Here is an 8,977-nt window from a genome sequence, read left to right on the forward strand (position 1 = left end):
GAGGAGGGGACCTAACATCACGCAGCCACAGAGATCGGCCCTGGGAGGCAATTGTGAGTGGAACCTGAGAGTGGACCTCGATCGGCAGCTCAGGTTTCCAACAGAGATCCCCACAACCAACCTTCGACTGGACATCAGTCTCTGGTCTGCCACAGCCCAGGCAGTAATCTTGGCAGAGCTCACTGTCCTGTGGGAGGGAGGAATGGAGGCAGCCTTTGCGAGGAAAAAAGACCGGTACCTCGACCACACAGCCGAATGCAGAGAGCCTGGGTGGTCAGCTGTCAGCTATACGGTAGAAGTCGGGTGTAGGAGGTTCGTGGGAGCATCTACCCAGCGCTTCCTGAAGAGCATGGGAGTCACCGGCCCCAAACTCAGAAAGGCTCTGAAAGACCTGGCCAAGGAGGATGAGCAGGGAAGCTTCTGGCTTTGGTTAAGAAGGAAGGACCAGGCATAGGGAAAGGAAGGGTCCTAGGGTCAGCTGCAGAGGGCGGCAGTGAGACGTCCCTGCTGTTGCCCCACAACAGTGAGATGTTCCGGGATTAATGGAGCGAAACCGCGCAGCTATACCCTCAATGGCACCGTCCGAGGTGCGGCAAGCAGAAATGCTCAGCAGGCAGTAACTTGCCTGTGCTACCACCTTTCACCACTAAAGTAGGCTTCTGGTCTTCTGTGCAATTATTATTATTATCATTATCATCATTATTATTATTATTATTATTATTATTATTATTATTATTAGTAGTAGTAGTAAATTATAACTTATTATTACAAATACATAAACAAATACACACAGTATACTATATTAGTTATTGTTCAAATTATAATTGTAATTTTGCCTGGGGAAAAGTGCAGTGTCATGGTATAGTAAAACAGCAGCTGGTCCTTCCAGCTCTAATCAAGCCTTGCCCTGGCTTTGATGTTTAATTAAAATTAATAAAAAATTGATAGACGTCTTTATATACTGAGATTTACTAAATTCAATTCAATTTCAATTCAGTTTTATTTATAGTATCAAATCATAACACGAGTTATCTCAAGACACTTTACAGATAGAGTATGTCTAGACCACACTCTATAATTTACAAAGCCCCAACAATTACAGTAATTCCCTCAAGAGCAAGCAGTGCGACAGTGGCGAGGAAAAACTCCCTCTTGGGAAGAAACCTGGGACAGACCCAGGCTCTTGGTAGGCGGTGTCTGACGGTGCCGGTTGGGGATGTGATGAACAGTGGCAGTAATAGTCACATTAATAATGGAACAGTGACTTCAAATGGTAGTCGTAGTAGTTCATGTCATATCAGGGCGCTGCAGGGCGTTACAGGATGTAGCGTGACCCAGCAGAGCATGGATGGATGTAGCAGGAAGCAGCAGGGTTCAGCAGGAAGCAGCATGACATTGCAGGGCACCGTGAGCTCAGCAGGGAGTGCAGCAGGACCACGGCGACAGCTGCAACCAGGATCTTGGTGCCAACGTTCTCCAAGGAAATACTCTGGGGGAAAAAACATAAGGACTCCAGGGAGTAAAGTCCCCAGAAGCTAGGATTAATAACAAGCATTTCTGGGACGGGATGCACATAAATGGTAATAGAAAGATTGGGAGCTGGTTCCATAGGAGAGGAGCCTGATAACTGAAGGCTCTGGCTCCCATTCTACTTTTAGAAACTCTAGGTACCACAAGTAACTCTGCATTCTGGGAGCGCAGTGCTCTAGTGGGACAATAATAGTGCTAAAGGAGGACTCTTAAGCCTCCCTTCAAAGAAGCCTTAAAAAAGCCCAAACAGTACATGGCATCAATATAATGACCTCACCCTGGGCACCACAAGACATTTCCAAACGTATTGATATATAATTTGTGTGGATAAAATTAAGAAAATGTGGGCATATCAGCAATTCGAAAAACTGATACGCTGTGCTTTCGTCCGGGAATGTGGAGGATGTTTAACAATGTCTGTGAAGGGAGAAATGTTTGTGCATCTTGTCATTTGGAAGCTCACAGAGCTGAATGTATAAATGAGCACATTGGCTGAAAGAATACAAGAATATCTACGTTTTGACATATACATACACCATGTATATGTCAAAACGTAGATATTCTTGTGGGGGCGTGACAGCAAGTTGTAGAGAAAGTTTTAAGATGAGTTTTTCAAGGCTACGCACTCTAGTGATGTCATCAGACTAAGTCACGCAATAGAGGTCAACAGTACCGCCCGCAGCCGGTTCCGGAAGTAGAAATACAATACAATTTCTCCATTCACAATTGGAGTATAAGCCATAAAATCGTAACCGTTGATGGTAGACTTAAAACCAGCTGTTTTTAAGTTTAAGCGATTGTATATGCTCATATAGACACAAAAAGTTCATGGGGCACCAATCTTGTTCTGAGATAAATCTCTTTTATTCGCGATGTCTTGGATAAGTACTTCATTACCCACAATCCTGAACAATCCCACAGTGATGCCTCTGATTGGTGGAACTCATGTAACTGTTAAGTTAAACCCAGCGAAAGTCCGTGAGAGTCTTTGCTGCTGTACTGTGTAGGCTACTGTAACGTTACTGTACGATCTTTAATGAAAAGAAGAAGAAAAAACCTGTGTTCCGTTTCTGCATGGTAGACTTATCAGTGCAATCATGATCTCCTTTGCGTTCTCTTAACACATCCATGCTTGGCTGACATGATGGCTTTTTTTCAAGGACGAGAACAAGAGTGTCCAAAGGGGTGAAAACCACTTTAAATCGGGTCACATTATTGAATGTAGTGTGTCCGAGGGTCAGCTTGTGGGTTTTGTAAGGGCCAGCATGAGGGACAAGACCTACAAAGTTGTGGTGAGTTTTGCAGGGAGGTTAGTAATGGTAGTTAACATTATCCGTTCACTTTAGCTAGGCTACTGTAGCCTTCATACTGTATGAGTCATATCAATCATTACACAATTAGTACTACTGAAAGAACTGATATTAACTGTACATTCACTATATAAAAATCACTATGTTTGGAGGAGAAAGTGTGCAAGGATGTCATCCGGTTGTTCAAGAGGCTCTTTCGCAGTTGTGTCTACGACTATATTATCCAGTGGTGCGCGGTGGTTTATGGGATGAGTAGTTCCTTTGCTCGGAAATGAAAATATGTACAAAGTCTTGTACCTTTGACTTTTTTGGGGATTTTCTGTTCGTTTTTTCACTCGAAATGATATGTTGTATGCTTATGAGTCATATTGTAGCTGGTTAGCCTAAGGCATGGTCTAAAACTCCTTTTAAACGGATTTTTACAGGTGTCAATGGGAGAAATTAATTGGAAATTTACTTCCGGAACCTAAGCTCTCTCGGAGGACAGGCGGGACTGTTGAGATCTATACACGGCCATTATAAATGCAGATAAAGCCTGAAAGAAACGCTAAACTTTAACAGTGATAACGCTGAATAAAACTGTAATAGCTGAAGATTTTGTGAACATTTTAAGTTTGAATGACATCTGTAGTAAAGTTTGTAGAAGGAGTAGCATTTTGAAGTGGAAGAGGATTTGAAGGATTTAAAGGTTCTGTAGGTAGGATTGTGAAAATCCAGGACTTAAAGAATTTGAACATCGAAGAATTTGAACATTGACAACTTCTCAGTCCATCCCCCCCTTTCTGCTAAAGCCCAAACAGTCTCCTAAGCGCCTCCTCCCACAAGAGAGAATGAATGCGTGTGCATGAGCGGTGATTGACACGCAGTTAGACACCTGCCCTGGCCATGATTGGTGCATCTGAACAGGGAGCGGTGGATTTTTGCAAATCGCGCAGGCTGTAGGTGGAGCCAGAGGAGCTGGATTTATTTTACATTACCTTCTTTATGTAGTTTTACTGGAACATAGGGTCAGTTTCAGCAAATATAAAACTAACTTTCTGTCATAAGTCTTACCTACTGCATCTTTAAAGCCTGCTCAATGTAAGATTGCTCCATTGACTTTCAATGTAAAAACAAAAATTCTTAATATTTTTAAAAGTATAAATGGTAGAAAAAAGTTGAATACAAGCACACATGAGCTGGACATTTTGATATTTGAATGTTTTTTGTAGCTAAAAGTATGCAGAATTAGTAGGCGACCGAACATCTAATGGAAAAATCGCATAACAACAAAAGCATCTGATACAACTAACATTCTCTACTCAGATTTCCAGCTTTTACCTTCTTGTAGAAGATTCAGGGTATCCAAGAGCAGGCTGAACCGTTATAACCATTCGATCGTGCCTACTTTATGTCCATTAAGATTCTCAATGCTAACAGGTAATGTAGGATGTTGGCCAAGGGGGTTGTGCAATAGGTCACCATTGTCAGAGGGTGTGTACTATATGTGTAAATTTGGTTTGCTGGGCAGTCAAAAGTGCCCCATCACTCTGTCCTCCCAGACCCAGACCCCCCCTAAAATCTCAAAAACTCATTGGCTGTAAAAGAGGTTATTTCCTAAGTAACCCTAACTCGTAATACATATAATCTGCACACATCCTACATTATTCAGAGCCAATAAGGTTAAAGGATTAGCCTGGTGTTATTTTATATTTCTGATACTGTCAACAAATATCTGCAGAGCCAAACCAACAATGTGTTGACGAGTCCATCTCTCGTTACTTTCTGACTTCCCTACCCTGTCTGTGGCTCTCTGCTTCAAACCCAAGTCTTACAGTGTCCATGTTTACAGCAAGGCCGCACTCTGTTCTCTGGAGCAGACGTGGTTGTAATTATTTTTAATCCTGTTATCTCGAGAACACCAGTTAATTTATCAGTAAGTTGTTGGAAAACAGGCAGTTGATTACAGAATCATGCTCTTGAGATAACATGATTAAAAATAATTGCAATCATGGCCAGTGCCCTTGCAGTATGTACCCTGCTTGGGCATTGTTAAGTATAATGAGATAAGAGTATAATGAAAGTATTTAGAGCACATGTGTCAAACTCAAGGCCCGTGGGCAAAATCTGGGCCCTCGTAGATTTTGATCAGGCTTAACGCATATCAGTTTAGGTTCACAATAGATTTTGGCCTACGAGGTTTTTGTCACTTTTTTCTGACATTTTTTTTTGACATTTTCGTCAGTTTTTCCGACGTTTTAGGCACTTTTTCCAATTTTTTTTGCACTGTTTTAGACAATTTTGTCACTTTTTTTCTATGATGGCTAATGACCTGTTTTCTGACTTTTTTTAGAGAGTAAGAAAGCTATATGAGATGAGATGTAATAATACAGTCAACATATTCAACTTTTCTCACTTAAATAAAAGAGACAGAGAGAGACTAACACATTGTTGGTTTGGGTCTGCACATGGGATTTGTTACGGCTTCAGGATTTTGTCAAATCTCCCGAGCACGATAAAACACGCTCATGAGTAGGGTTGGGTATCATTTGGGTTTTTCTGATACCAGTGCTAAAGCGATACTTTTAAAAACGGTGCCGGTGCCGTAACGGTGCCTGAACTGGTACTTTTTAATAAAGTAAAAAAAAAGAAGAAAAAAAAGAAGGGTACTAAACAACAGTCGGCGACTTGTTTATTGCTAAGGCCATGGTCAAAATTAAAGATTTAATAATAATGTAATAACTATCACTTCTAACAATAACTTATTTCACCAGTAAATTGCTGTTGAACGACAAAAACAACCACCACATGGGAAAAGGGTATTTTACAATAACTTTGAATGCACCACGAGGCTACCTGTTTTAAGTGAACGCACCATCTGTGTTGTTCCGACAACAGCAGCTGGTTAGTGATGGGACAACCGACTCTTTTACGGGAGTCGGTTCAACCGGACGGTCGTTGGTTGGCCTACCGAGTTAATAGATTCGGTCACCGGTTCGCGTACCCTCGGTGGCGGGGGGGTGATCGCGTTTAACTTTACATAACTATCAAGATAACATTACGTGTATTTATGTGATATAGGCCTAATACTTTCCCCTTGGTAATGTAGCATATGAATTTCCATGAACACAATTCTAAAATGCACGAGACATAAAGGCTTCTGCTATCGGTTGATAACTCAAACTTGCCGAGAACCTAGACACCCGTTTGAATATAGACTCGTGCAGTAGGCTACCCTCGGTTACGGTCCTTACGGTCTCGTTCAGTAGCCTGGTGCATGGTCTCCTCGTGACAGCCTACCTACCACGTAGCAACATTCACTTCTCTAACATTTAACTTAACATAACTACCAAAATAACATGACTTGTATTTGTATGTGATGTACTGTACTTCCCCATTGATAATGTGGGAATTGCCGTGAACACAATCCTCTAAGATGCACCAGAAACAAGGCTTGGTTAATAACTCAAACTTGCCGAGAACCAAGACACCACTTGATTACATTAGACTGGAGCGGGCCGGCCAGTTGCATGGTTACATTAGGTTCATTGACGTATGGCACTCGATTCTCCCGGCTCAGTGACACGAGTCGGGTTTATTAACCGGCTCTTCGGTCAGTTCGTCAACACTACAGCTGGTGTGCTGCAGAGCAGACTGTGTTGCGTCCTGGTGTTGGACTCCTCTACAGTGAAATACAGTCACACTTTACACTGTTTAACGTTAGCTGTCAGCATTTTAACCGTGTTTAATTCAGCTGCTAGCTAAAGGTAGGCTAATGTTACCTGCTGTCAGGTGTAGTGTAAAGTCAGGCACCGAAATGAGGCACCGAAATTTTCGTTCTTATTTGCTCTCGTTACTACCGTTTACATTGGCACCAGTGTCCTATTGGCACTGTGTTTCCGTATCCTACCCTACGCACGAGCAAATTATATAATTTCACATGCGCAGATATTACTCTTTGTGCACCAATTCAAACATCGACAGTTGTACAGGCAGCTGCGAGCACAAAACAAAACATAGGGCGAGGGAAAGAATGGCACGTGCACAAAGCAGCCACCACACGGCCACGAGTATCTGCTTTGTATGCTCTAATGAAATTTTGGGGGCGGAAACCAAGGATGTACGCGAGGTAACGTGTACGTGAGGTAATGTTATCTCTTACATTAGAGCTAGCCTCAGCTAACATGGCTATTGTTTAGCCTGGCCAGCCAGTCTGATTAATCCATAACAGAAAGTTAGAGCCAACTAACCAAATACTTATATACATTTTGGCATGTTTAACTTATCAGTAGAACGTAGAGCTGTAACAATTCCAAATTTTGCTGTACAATTAATCGTCTCAGAATCATTCCAATTAAAAATATAATTGTCTCTTTCTGTCAAATATAAAAACATTTATTTATTACTTCTTTAATTCCGGGATACATCTTTTGGTTCTATCACTATCATGTGACCCAGATAATGTAGTGACTCAGCCTATGAAGTAAACCACGCCCCTTTATTATCATACTTTTTTTCCTAACTGTATCCCTTGTCGTTTTTGTTGTTATGAACATGTATAGCTTCAAATGCCACCAACTAGCATAGCTTTAGCTCAGTAGTCCGACCAATAATCACTTATATAATTACAATTTGACACATCTAAACCAAATCAACAATTACCATCAACAGGCATACCCCTTAGGACCTTAGCTAATGTTAGCAATTCATTGTAGCTAAACAAAGAAACCGTGATTACGTTAAAAAAAATGGACAGTTGGACAATTATGTAATAATTGTTACAGGCCTAGCAGAACACAATCACACATTAACATTACATCATACACCACGTCATTAAACATATTTCTGGATTGATCAGACTGGCTGGGCAGGCTAACAACAACCATGTTAGCTAAGGCTAACGTTAGCTCTAATGTTAGCTAACTGTATCCCCCTTGTCGTTTTTGTTGTTATGAACATGTATAGCTTCAAATGCCACCAACTAGCATAGCTTTAGCTCAGTAGTCCGACCAATAATCACTTATATAATTACAATTTGACACATCTAAACAAAATCAACAATTACCATCAACAGGCATACCCCTTAGGACCTTAGCTAATGTTAGCAATTCATTGTAGCTAAACAAAGAAACCGTGATTACGTTAAAAAAAATGGACAGTTGGACAATTATGTAATAATTGTTACAGGCCTAGAAGAACACAATCACACATTAACATTACATCATACACCACGTCATTAAACATATTTCTGGATTGATCAGACTGGCTGGGCAGGCTAACAACAACCATGTTAGCTAAGGCTAACGTTAGCTCTAATGTTAGCGGTATGGGTACATACATCGGCAAGGCTTTACTTACATTTCAAAAGCATCGCACATATGCCAACAACACAACGCATTCGCAGGATGCCACACACCGTCTCTGTAGAGGCACAATAGAACCAAACTTTAAACGTGATTGCGACAGCGAAGCTCCAGGACACACACACACACACACACACACACACACACACACACAAGACTGATATCATCTAAAAAAAAAAGCAAATGAGTGTATTTCCAGAAATAATTATTCCTTTATTGCGACTAATTTGACTGAATTCCCAACCAGATGTCATTCAGTACGGATAAAAAGTGGAAATCCAGGTACTGAGCCTGAACATCAGTCACCTGTCTTTGCTTCCGTTGTTCAGCCTCACTGGATCTGACTCTTCTTCTGCTGCGAACATCAGCGTCGTGACATCAGTATCACACGCCGCCTCTCTCCAGAGATTTTCTGTGGAGAATAACTGAGCAAGAAGCCCGGCTGCAGGAATTCAGTAAAGGTCAAAAACACAAGTGAGATCTAAGGATTATTCTGAACAAACATCTGTACATATGTATCATCGTCAGGTGTGTCTTTCTACTATGGGCAAGGGTTGCCATGGTAACAGCAAATGGGCTGTTGTAATCCATGACGTCTTATGTGGGATGTTTTCCAAACCTTTGTAAACTGACACACACACACACACACACACACACACACACACACACACACACACACACACACACACACACACACACACACAACCTGTTACCGTATCAAACAAGTAATGATGCTACCTCATGACTGAGCAGACGCCATCAGACACGGGAGGTTTCATTTAGCATTCAATATGA

The sequence above is a fragment of the Perca flavescens genome, chromosome 19 (genome assembly GCF_004354835.1).
Source record: "Perca flavescens isolate YP-PL-M2 chromosome 19, PFLA_1.0, whole genome shotgun sequence".
Taxonomy (NCBI): domain Eukaryota; kingdom Metazoa; phylum Chordata; class Actinopteri; order Perciformes; family Percidae; genus Perca; species Perca flavescens.